At 36.4% G+C, this 12,970-nt stretch overlaps 1 pseudogene across 1 annotated transcript; it reads left to right on the forward strand.

Annotated features, from left to right (window-relative positions):
* The first annotated feature begins 8 nt into the window (after positions 1-8).
* On the forward strand, positions 9-12,920 carry LOC145479190 (uncharacterized; annotated as a pseudogene). The gene is made up of 34 exons (XR_014048398.1): positions 9-350; positions 491-621; positions 742-807; positions 1,611-1,678; positions 1,802-1,875; positions 2,598-2,656; positions 2,811-2,880; positions 2,994-3,067; positions 3,193-3,325; positions 3,527-3,621; positions 3,798-3,982; positions 4,232-4,299; positions 4,655-4,716; positions 5,133-5,249; positions 5,369-5,473; positions 5,565-5,668; positions 6,061-6,103; positions 6,269-6,343; positions 6,444-6,514; positions 6,668-6,749; positions 6,866-6,928; positions 7,253-7,315; positions 7,415-7,477; positions 7,560-7,622; positions 8,489-8,551; positions 8,759-8,869; positions 9,183-9,269; positions 9,732-9,806; positions 9,932-10,006; positions 10,150-10,200; positions 10,822-11,046; positions 11,162-11,371; positions 11,526-11,625; positions 12,033-12,920. The product of XR_014048398.1 is annotated as an uncharacterized LOC145479190 (transcript).
* The last annotated feature ends 50 nt before the right edge of the window (positions 12,921-12,970 follow it).

The raw sequence follows: 12,970 nt of genomic DNA on the forward strand, positions 1-12,970 counted from the left end.
TACCGAGGAGGAAACAGGCAAAAGTCTCGTAAATTTAAGTTATATGTTGCCACCACAGCTTCATTGTGGATTTACATTCTCAACACCATGCTAGTTCTCATTCGCCAAGAGAGGTGACATTCACGAGATGCAATCCCAGGCCCACAGACAACTGAAGCATCATATTCAGCAACCGTTATTCAAGCTGTCTACAAGCTCAGTTTCCCAATCTCCTCCAACATCAGCTTCGTATTTTGCGAGCCCAAATGTCAACAAAACTGCATATCATGGACATCAGTTAAACATCAGGCCGGTCAACTCACCTTCTAACACCTATTTTCGCCAAAACAACCCAAGGCAGAAAGAAAAAGGTAGCTGCTAAAGTTTCTTTTAATTCTACAAGCTAATAAGAATTTTTTAGGCCGAAGAAAACCAGAGTTTTGTGTAAAAAAAAAGACAACTGAACTTATTTGTTTATATAAGCAATATTTAATACCACTTTAACATGCAGAAACAGAGAAAGTGGAAAAAGACATGGCGCAATCTGCAGAAAGAATTCATACCTTGCACACTCGCCTTCATCAAGAAGCAGAGAAAATAAGAAAGTGGGAAATGTCCACAGAGATAGAAATAAAAGAAAAGGTAAAAATGTTTGTCATCATACTCTTTTCCTTTTGTCTGGTCTTAACTGATTTTGACACGGCCAAAGGCAATCCTTTTTCCACGTATTTTCCGGACCTTTTTATTTTCCCCTTTTTGCAGGAGAAAAAACTACAGGAAGCTGTCCAAACAATCGATTCTCAGAGGAAATCAATCCTCGATTTACAGGTTAATACACTGATCTACATTTGAATTAACTGTTCTTTACAATGCAGCAGACCATAGTAGCATTTTCATCCATTGTCATCTACAGTTTGTGATCTTGGCATTTTTCAACTTGGGTTTTTTTAGGTAAACGTTGGGGTGGGGTAAAAAGGGATCTGATGATCAGCATAAACCTCTACTGAAGTCAGTCTTATCCTTTCTAGGGAGATAACTTCTGAGTTCTCTGCTCTTTAACATGTGGAAAGTTTCAAACTTTCTGACGATTTTTTCCCAAAACTTGATTTACGGTGTGGATTCACATATCATTACACCCCATTTTTAGAGCCTGTATAGAGCGGTTTTCAATTGAGTGTCGAAAGTAATCAGGCAAGTACTTTGGTTTTTGGTTTTACTACGGTTTGGGATTGGCTGAGTAAGTCATTGGTTTAGTTTTGGTTTTACGATACTCAATTGAAAACCGCTCTATCACTTGACATTAGCCAATGTAAAATAACTTGACCGGCCTTGGCTTAAAATCACATCGATCGTTACAAACTAAGAGGCTTATCAAAAGTCAATTGTAGACTGAAAAGACTGGTATGCTGGTATGGAATGCCATCACTTATGCTCTTTTGTGGGATTTATGAGGACTTAATACATTCAGGTGGCTACAAAAACATAACAAATGTCACAAAAATATATCATATGATCAGAAAATTTGAACAAATATTGTTTCTTATGACGCATATATGACAAAACGTTGAAGAGGTATAGAATTAAACCTTTTATTCTTAGCTATAGTCATAGTCCGTGCTTTTGATTCACAGTTCCAGAATGAAAGTCTTAGCTCGAAGCTTCAAGAAGAGCTTGCAAGTAGAGAGGAGGTCGAACACAAGTAAATTAATACACTATACGTTCAGTTATTTCCTTTACAGGCACCATTACATATTTATCTTCCAAATCCAATACACATTTTATGTGAAAGCTATACTAAAAAAGCCATTTACATCCTTCTTAGAATTGTTTCTACTCGAGATATGTGCAACGCACTGAAAGATCATGTTGCGAAAGTGGAGGAAAATATACATAGAGGTAAGCTTTTAACCCTATTTAGCCTGTTTTTGTATTTTGTTCGTGACGGTCGTACTGAAGAACCTGCTCTTCATTTGCAACTTAGTCACGTGACCTTTGCGGATGTCCGATGATTGTAGCTGTGCTGGAAATCGTCCAGTCGCGTTTGTAATTTTCCATACATTTGTTTGTAAATTTTTACGCGGCTTTACAAGTTTGCGCAAAAAATTATAGACAAATGTATCCATGGACATTTAATGACGAGACTGGACTGAGACACATCCCTTAAATTTGGTTGATGCAATCCTTTGCCTCTTATCTCTACTTATTCATAAATCGTTCAAAATCCAATTTTTTAAAGAAAATTGTTTGCCATGCATGGGATTCCCATATAAACATCGTAATTTTTGATGAGCTTTGCCTGCCCATCAAGCTTTTAAAACCGTGATAGGTCTCTACTTTACAACTGTCAAACCTTACATGCCATCGCGGCACATCTACGAATATGCAATGTCAAAACTAAAACTCGTGAATATCCTGTACCGTCAGTTACAATTTGAACTAATTAAAAGGCGACACAAATGTACTTGCATTCAGTGTAACTAAACTGTAAGTAACAGTATGCTAGTTCAGCCAAGGTGCATTGCTGTAAGTAAATTAGCTAGTGTATTCACTGATTGGCTGGGGAAGGAATTCATCATCATCATTTTTTTTTTTTTTTTTTTAAACATGCCTTCTCGCAGGGGAAGCTGATCGCGACGAACTTCGATTTGAAGATAGTAAGCGCATTGAACAGTTCCAGGTGAGAATATAAATTTTTATAGCAAATATAATTTGAACGTTAAATCCCGGGTCCCCTCCCACTAACACGACCATACCATAAAAATTTAAAGGTCTCTAGAAAGTTTCACTTGGAAAACTATGTTTAAATATGATAACTGGATTTCTTTCAACAGGAATTGGTAATTAAGTTTCAGGGTCTTCAGATTGAACACACAACAAAGCACAATGAAATGAAAACTAAATGTAAGTCGTAGTCTTATTCTGCTCTCAGTTTTTGGAGAGCCTTTTTAACTTTCGCTCATTTTATTAATTAGTTCATTCATTTAATTCCTTGATATTATTTATTGTCCTTTCAGTTGAAGAACAGAGACAGGTGCATGAAGAATTCGTCATGGACTATACGGAAAAACTGGAGAAAGCAGAGAGTCAGGTACGTAATAAAATATAGTGCAATAAGACTACGTGATGAAAACAAAGAGTCGTTTCGAATGGCCTTTTAATTACTTGGTTCTAAAAACGTCTCTCATAGCGTAATTTATCGTTGCACTAACATAGATTCAACTTCTTGAGAATAACACGAAGACAAAGGAGACACAAATTTCCACCATGGAAGCAGCTTTGGACAAGAGCAAAGAAGAGTCTACTTCATTGGGGCATGAGCTAGGTAATTTGCTCTGATTTTATCGGCGTCACCATAAACCAGTTTATTACTCAGAGCCAGTTTCTATCACTAGAAATCAGAACGCGCAAAACCGACAAATGCATTCTGAGATATCTCTACTCTTATATTTGGTTAGGTATTTGTACTCAACATACTTCCCCAACAGCGGTGCATATTTCCGACCACTGGTTCAGTCGAACACATGAGTTTCTCTATTTTATTTTACAGCCTTATTACAGGATAAACTGAAGAAATTTGAAAGTATCATCACCTCGCAACAGGTCCAAATACAAAATACAGAGGAAATGTTGTCTTTTAATAAGGTTAGAACAAGAATAAATAGTCGTCTTGCATGGTCCTCTTTAAAAATGGCAGAACATAATCGCATAGAGAAATAACTCTTTAAAATGATTGAAACGTTCAACTAGTTCCTGTGCATGTAAAGAAAATAATCTTCTATATTATATAATATTTTATATTTTTCCCGTAACTATTTTAGGAGGAATGCAAGAGGATCGAACAGGAGCGCAATACCATCCAATTACAGTTTCAGGATGCCCAACAAGCGAATCAAACATTAAAAGATAATAATCTTGATATGAAAAAGGAGCAAAGACAAGTTCTAGATGAGCTGGAGAAACAGCTTTCTTCTTTGATAAGTGAAAAAGAGAAACTGGAAGAGAGGCAAGTGACTAGTACCAGTAATACCAAACTGACGCGGAGGAACAAACCGAAACAATCCAAGGGAAAAAAAGCACTCGTTTGTAACTCATCCCATTTCTTTTTTCCCCAAATTATGTAATGACTTGTCACAAGATAGTTAAGAATAGTTATAAAAAATTCAAGATCCGGCATTAACTATGAATGACGAGCTGTTGGTTCAATTTTTGACTTATCTTTTCATTTAGTCTTCTAATTCTTTTCTCTCTAAAGCCTTCAAAATCTTACCAGAGTAAACGAAACAACGACGGAGGAATTGACAAATCTGCAAGTTAAGCTTGGTGAGTTTTACACTGAAAGATTGCAAGTCAGAAGCCTCTTTATTCAATGGGCGAAATCACACGTAATAAGTAAAATTAATACTAAAAAGGTTTGAAAGATTTACTTCAATATTTTTTTAAAAACGTTTTGGTAGTTTTTCTACCTTTTTTAACTTACTTATTTCATCGTCTTTAATACTGCCACGCAGTGTTTTGAGCTTTTGCTCTTGTTATCAATGGAAATTACACATATACTGACACTGGACAAGTACTGCTACCAGGGCAACAATAGAGTCAATGTTTTTCCTGTGACTCATTTTCGTCAGGTCAGTGGCGAACTATAATCTAATATTTTTAAATGTTTAACTTTTCACAGAGTCTCTGATAAGAGAGAAAGAAAAAGTAGACACCTTAAACGAAAATATTCTCAAAGAAAAGGTGAGGTACTCACAAAACTCTTTAATGTATTTCAAACACGAATGTATTTCAAACACGAAAGACCGCGTTCGACGACATTCACAAACACCGAGGAGAGGGTTGAAAATACGACACGTAGCGGAGTATTTTTGACGAACTTCGAGGCGTTTCGAAATGTGGTCAAACGTTGTCTTGAGTGTTTGATATATCTTCTCAATCGAAACTAAAACTAAGGAGAAAACGTAGAAATAAAATCGTAAAAAATCTATGCTAATTAAGATCAGATATCCAAACACCGCCACGGTCATGATTTCCCTTGTTTAAACTTTATGAATTATTAATGAATTTGAGAATTCCATTTCAAAGTTTTTACGACGGAAAAGGGAAATATTTTGCCATCCTTACTGAGTTTATTCTTCACTTAACGAACATTTCAGAATGAGCTGATGAAAGCTTGTGGAGACCTGCAGACCAGCCTTTCAAAAGAGGAAGAGAGGGTATCCTCTAAGGGAGAAATGGTACGGCAATCAAAGGAAAAGCTTGCTCAATTACAGGTAATAATTATTTAGCCTTCCGACACACATTTTGTGCTCGCCTTGTCCTAGAACAGATGACTAACGATAATCTAATTGTTAACTAGATGTTTTCATCAATAAATTGCTTGTTGTTTTAGGAAACAAACTCTTCTTTAACGAATGAACTCGACCAGGTGAACAAAAAGAAAGAAGAATTAGAGGAAAAGCTCCGACTTTTAACACTTTCCTCCGAAGAAAAGCAGGTAAATACAATTCAACATTTATTCATCAATGTGAAGATCGCTTTTTGAAAGTCTGGATTATTTATTACTAACCAAGTTTCCTTTATCTCAGAGGACTATAAGTGATCTTGAGGGCAAGATCTACAAAGCAAATTACAGTCAGAAATACTTAACAGAGAACGTGCAAGATCTTCAAACAAAACTGGAGAATGAAAGGTGCCACATTGACATACTTAAAGAGAGGGTGGAACTGAATTGCAAAATGTTGAGCTATGCAATTCAATGCAGACTCCAATGAGTAACGTTGAAAAAAAATAAGTGTTTCCCTTTGAAGTGGTGTTTTGTAGCCAGAAAAGTACATATATGTGGAAAATACTCTAACTTTATGTAGAAAATACAATGTTAAAATGCACTCGTTTCGTGAAGGACAAATTAGAAGAAGACTGTTTACTTTTACCACATAACACTGCCAAGCAAAATAAAATTACAACCTTCGAATCATAATTCATGCGACTTCCGCCTGTGTTCTTAGTCTAAGATATATCATATTGCCCGTAATCCATTGAAATTATTTATTTAGGATAAACAATAAAGTCTTCTTGTTGCAGAAAAGAAAAAGAAGAACTCCAAAAGTCTATTGAAGACTTTAAGGTATGTAACTAATTTCTATTTGATTATAAAATGAATGCTTACCTCTCCAATTTTCCTGCAGCATTGGTGTTTATTGGGGTAAATGTAACTTAAAACCAATACTATACTTTCGTATACCCGTTTTATTGGTTTCGAATATATGTTTTTAATTTTCTTTTCACCAAGGCCTCCGAAAGAAAACGAAGGGGTGAAATAGACGCTTTAGAAGAAAAAATTGCAGTACTGGAAAAGAGTTTGAAGGTACTTGGATTTTTTGTTGTTGTTGTTGCTAAATTGTTCCAAGTTTTCATTAGTGAAATGTAGCTGTCACATAATATTTAATATATTTATTTGTCATCAGGGTGCTTCACAACGTGAAAAAGAATCAAATGAGCTAGTTCAGAAACTTCAGGAAGACTACGAAAGACTGCAGTGAGTTCCTAAAACGCACAGCACTGCGCAACTTCTTTTATAAGAGTCAAGTATCTCAGCTGGCAGTATGACTTTGGTGGTTGATCCACTGAAGATACAGCAAGGCTGAGCAAGGGGAAAACCTACTTATTCTCTTCACTTTTCTTTCAACAGGAAAAAATTCGAAAAAATGGAGCATGATGTAACGGTACAAGACGAAGAGAGGACAACGAAATTAGAAAAAGAAAAAGATAGCGTGAGAACATTTTTCACCTCTGAATTGAGTTTTACGTTTGTTTTAGGTAGAACATCGACTCAAGTAAGCTTTATCATAGATTGACGAACTTGTTTGATTGTTTGGCTTTATAACAGATCCGAACTTTAAAAGACGATCTCAAAGACAAGGCAAAGAAATTGGAAACTCTACAGGCTAAGGTGAGCAAAATGCTAGCAAACTAAGATATATATTCTTTTTCTACAAACTGACGCTTTTGACGGCTGAGAGCGTTTGTAAAAGTATTTGTAAAAGGGAGATCTAATAATAATAGATTATATTTTTCTTATGATTTTTGAGAAACGTCGCACGCCTAAATCTTTAATTCCATGAATTCTGCATGAAGCTTGAACGTTGATACCAATGCTAGTCGCAGAGACAGCTAAGTTGTTCCGACAGACGGGACTGCATGGGGGATAACATTACGAGAGTATCACGACAGCCATCCCAAATTTTTACATGTGCTGTACATTTCCTCCTGTTAGACAAAAAACCTTCAGGATCAACTTGCAGCCAAAACAAAACAAACAAAAGAAACTCAGCAAGAGGTGAGTTTGACTAAACTTTTCTTCTATACTGGTTTTCTTAGACATGTAAATGCTGTGCATTGATGTTATTACCAGTATTTCTTTTTTTGCTTATACCAGAACAAGACGCTTAAAAGCAAGGTTACTTCTCAAACTAAGCAGCTGGACAAGTTAGAAAATCAGGTATAAATTCGTAGCTTATTGTTATTTCGCCTTGTAGGGTTAACTACCGACACCTGATATGTGCACATTCTGTGTATGGCAGAAATCCAAGTTATCCAACGAACTTGTTGCCTACAAGGATCAGATAAAAGATGTAACAGAGAAGGTGCGAAGAACAATTTGGATATTGTAATTGTTCATAAAATTTCATGCAATCTATTTTACATACGACTGTCGAAGTTAAATTTAAGCCATACGTTGATAATATTGACATTTTGTTTGGTTTTTACTGGAAGTTGAATCAAAGTAACGAAGATTTACAAAAAGCAAGGAGCCACTGTGAGGACGTTGACGGACAGGTACTGTTATTACATCACTAGATTCAGGAAGTTCATTCTCTGCGACCAACTTCTCATATCATGCTAATAGCAGTTCTTATGAGCGATTGTATGATTACGGATTGAACTCACCCCTGACCAAGATGTTCCATTTCCTTCTCTAAGTCATGTCTTGGCTCTGAGTACTACCACCTAAACTAACTAGGCCTGCACTCTGCGTTCGTGGCTTTGTCCTGATGAAGTAAAACATTTGTATTGTCTTTGCCAACCATTCGAACATAGCCTGCACCACGAAAGATTATACTCAGTAGCTTTTTTGCTGATGAAAACACAACAGTAAAATTGATAGTTCATCAAGTCTGTTAGTCTGCACGGGTGAGGGTACCTCTGAAAAAGGACTATTGCTGGTGACTGGTGTCACAACAACTGAGATGAAGTCATCATCAGAGTCAAATAAAAAGTTCACGACCTAGTATTTGCATCATTGTCCTTATACTCAACCTATGCTAAAAGAAAACCAATTTCTGAGCTCAAGCTGTAATTATATAGTGTACTAGCACGAAAGCTGTGTATTGTCGTGTGTCAGGTAAAGTTATCAGTACCATGATAAAAAAGTGGTACGTAACTTAGGCTGATATATATTATTGGTGACAGTATTGATACTAGCTAAATACAATTGGTTGTTACCTTACAGTTGGAAAGTACAAAGAAAGAAATGACAAAGAAATCAAAAGCATTGGAAAAAGCTGGAGAAGAAGTAAGGCCATCTTGTTGCTAGTTGTCTATTTGAACGAGTAAACCGAGCACATTTTTACACCCTTTATGAAAGTAACTGGGTGCTAATAGCTGCAGCATCACTACATCGGTATAATTGTTTTAATTAGTGACTTTTCTTCGATTTCTGTTCTTTCTTTTCGTTGCAAAAATCTTTGTCATTTTTTAAATACTTCATACAATTTAATAGGTTCGACAATTTAAAAAGGAAAAAGAAGAGGCTATACGAGACAAGGAAAAAGTCCAAAAGGAATCTGAAAAGCAGATGAATGAGCTGTGTGCAACGCTGGAAAAGTACAAGGTAGATCTGTTACCTTACATATCGTTCATAGAATTACAAACGCAAAAATTAGCCTATGACTAAATCAATTTTACAACCCTCAACAATTGGTTTCTAGAATGTGAACATTTTTTGTGAGAAATAGTGTAGCACTAGGTAACCTGTTACCGGATCAAAAACTCGTACATTTGAGCGAAAATTGGTGTCCCAAAGGAATGAATTCTCAGCGAATGTCCATCGAATAATTACTCCAGGTTGCTTAAATGCACGAGAAGTGCTGCTTTGTAATTGTTCAGTCCTCTAAACGTCCTCCTTATTCTGCTTTCTTGATCAGTTGGAAAATGAGAAAATTGTAGCCCAGAAAGAGCGAGAACTGGAACTCTTGCGTGTTAAAGCAGAGAAAGAATCTCAGGAGCAACATGTAAGTACCAAATTAGTGGGAATAACGCTTCACTATCTGGCAATAGCAATTTTGTTATAGTAACCTAAATGTGCATAGTTTCTTCGTAAGGTGTCTCGATAAAGTATTTCCTGGACCATATCTGGTATTTCGAGTCAGCTTTTTGAGTCTTTGCTCAATAAACTGAACTGAGTTTGACTTATATTTTCGTGGATAAGATAAACAAAAATAATAATTTGTATCTCAACTTTCTCGATGGTTCAAACGCCGCCTCTAAATCGTAAAATCTGACAGGGTACTTAGACATTCAGTTTTAATGAAAATTATAGTAAACCTTAATCTCTTCCAGTAATTGGTAGAATTTTCTCATCAATCAGATTGAGGTAAGATTAATGAAAAGCTTATGGGTAATGCTAGGTATGGCTCAGAAAAATTAAACACGGTATCGAGACACCTTAACAGCGGCAGCTCATTTTCATACAGGAGAAGCGACTCATTGAAGCCAAAGAGCAAATCGAAAACCTTGAGGGGGAAGTGAAACGACTAAAGACAAATCAGGTAAAAATCTCATCGAAGGCTTTACAGTCTGTTCTCCGAAAGATATGTTCTTACTCCCATAACTCTTGGAAACACGGGAAATGTATTCTATTTCTTAATTTGATTTTTGTGTTGGCTCACCGCAGGAAAAGGATAAGGAGAGATTAGAATTTGAAAAATCTGAAACCGTCGCTACCCTGACAAGACAGTTGGAAGCAAAGGTACGGTACGGCAATGTTTTAAATTTGAAGATATTATCAGCCAACAATCGTAAATACTGTGAATTCTCATTAATTCTTCTTTCCTTCTAAAACGGGCGTTACCCAGATCATTTCAAGCCTTTCTTTTGACATTTAATCTTTAGAATAAAGAGATTATGCTACTGCAAGAAAAGGTCGTTGAAAACGAAATCAAGGTATGACGAGTTTACTGACAATTTTTCCTATTCAGTTGTAAGACCTTGTAATCTTGTAATGCAGCCTACACGATTGTCCCTGTTTAAATACATCTCAACTAAACGGTCGTAAAAGCAGCAGCCTAACAGCAATTTTTAAAAAGGAAACAACATTTTTCATTATACAAAACATGTTTCGACATTCCTATGTCATCTTCAGTTGCAAATGTTCGACGGTTGTACATTTGAATTTTCACTGTATATATGGTTACGTTTACATCTCAAGTGTTATTAGTGAATCTCAACTATTGTTACGAAAATAGTATAAATCTGCTGATCGCCAATAACAAGAGCAATATTTTAGTATGTTCTAAAACTGACAGAGGGCATAGTTCTAGCCTTTGTAAATCCGCCCCCTCCCCTCAAAGAAATCGGGAATAGAGGCGTCTCTCTCCCCGATTTTTGTCAGGGGAGGGGTAGGGTGCACACAGACTACATAGACCAAGATACTGTATTATTATAATTTATGAAGTTAATGGCATCTTATTTTTATGCAGTGCGTGCTTTAACTTGTGCATTGCATAAAATCAGAAATCCCCATTATGAGGCAACCGATTCTACTCAGTTATTTTTTATCTTAAGCCACTAAAAAGCCCGAGAACAACATCCTCTGACGAAAAACTTACAACGCCGAAACCGATGAATCGTAACACGACAACAGGGGATTCAGCGGTGGTCCCTGAAACTCCAAAACTGCCACGTGGTATACTCAAGCAAAACGATGTCTCTCAGAAAAAGAGGAGAGTGGCCTTTGCTGGCTCAGACGAGCAACGTACATCATCAGAGGAGGAAGGAGACGAAAAACAGGTGTTAAACTTTATTAGTTTTTTTTAATGTTTGCCTTATATATTTTGCCTCTGTCACCCTTATGGTGCTTTTTCCACTTCAATACCGAAGCTAACCTACCGCGTAAACTTAACAGGTTGAATCAGTGACTCCAAAATTTGAAAGAAAAAGAGTCAGCGAAAAGGAGAATCAAAAGAGTACACCACGAACGAATGTTAGATTTTCACCAAAGCCATCTCCTTGGAACAATGAGCCGCCACGTGAAGAGAAATCCCCATTCACGGAAGTGCAAAAATTGAAACAAATTCCACGAGGCAGGCCAATGGTTCCACAGAAACAGAAGAAGGTACTGAGAGTAACTCTACAATGTCAATGGCTTGTTTTCCCGCCATATGGAAAGGGAATGAATTTTGTCTGTATGGCATGGATTTTACCGAATCACTCACTTTTGAAGCCATTGACCATTAATTAAGTTGCAGCTCCTTTTCTTTGTCATTCAGCTTAAAATCCAAAGTGAAGAATCTGAGGAAATAGCGAAATTCAAGGAGTTGTTTCCCGATATGAAAAGTCCAGAATCCCTCTACGATAAATCTCCGGTAGGTTAAATATGCCAATAAATTTGTTAAAACTTAACCAATGAAAACTGTTGATAATTTGCAGAACTAAGACCAAATAAACCAGAAGACATTTTCACTCAGTACTTTATAGCACTCACATGTTCCGCAGGGAAGGACAAAAGCAATGTTCACCAATAAACTGATCCGTTACTCCATATTCTCAATTTTGTGAGGTAAAGTCCTCCTAAAATATTTCCTCAATGGATTCAGCCGGCTTATATATATCAAGAGATTATGATCATGGTCTCTTGTATATACTATATAATGATTATTGTACTGAAAGGTTGAATCAAATACCACTGAACTGGTGTATCTGAGCAAAGTCACTACAATTACTATGAACTCGCGGTAATAAAGACTGAATGCGATGTTTCTTTTTCCAGGGCAAAGCACGTGGACGTGGTTTACACGAGACGATGAAACCTCCATTCAAGAGCAAAATTACTAAGATCAAACCACTTTCACGAAGAAAGAAAGACAAACAAGAAAGTACTGCTTGGTTTGACTCTGATACACTCTTTGGGTTTGGAATGGATGATGAATAAACAAAGCATGAAGTTGGGAATGATTTTTTAAAATGATTAAGTAATCAGTTGTCATACTTTGTATTAGTAAATTACGATAATCGTTTGCAATCGCCATGACATTTGTAAAATTACTGATTAGGTTCAATTAGGTTTTTTAGCTTCAAGGACCAGAGTTGCGGTATTTGCGACAATTAAAAAGCAAATAAAAGTGTTAATGGCGTGATATTCAATTATTTGTTGCGGCAAAGCGAGAAACTAGCCTTTGCTTTTGCATTTTAGAACAATTATCTGTTTCACTAGTTTGCATACGTTTTCAACGAGATTTCCCTTACATTGACTCTGACATAAGCAACTCTGCAGAGTTATGGTCATATCAGGACACCTATTTTACAATAGGATTTTGAGCTCGAGATTTCTTTGAGGTGATAGTCGATGTAGAAATCAAGAGCGAATAGTCTTATCATTTAAGTAGAATTCTAACTGAATTTTTCCGTGAAATAACGATTTCCAAATATTGCTCTAAGTGGTATTAAGCTCTACGCTTTAGAAAAAGCGCGCGCACTGAAATGTCGTTTGAAATTTTGCAATTGTGTTCACGCGCAACAGTTTTGTTTCAACAATTTCGAGTTTTTTAAGTCAAGAAACCGTGAGTGTTCTCAGGAATTCAATTATCATTTGTTCCTAAAAGTTCTCCCGGAACGTCGGAAAAACGAGAAAACGCCGCCATTTCGTAAATGACCCACGTCCACTGCACACTACCCAGCCAATCACACTACAGGATTTGCATAAGTATACGAGTAA

Source organism: Orbicella franksi, chromosome 2 (assembly GCF_964199315.1).
Source record: "Orbicella franksi chromosome 2, jaOrbFran1.1, whole genome shotgun sequence".
Classification (NCBI taxonomy): Eukaryota; Metazoa; Cnidaria; class Anthozoa; order Scleractinia; family Merulinidae; genus Orbicella; species Orbicella franksi.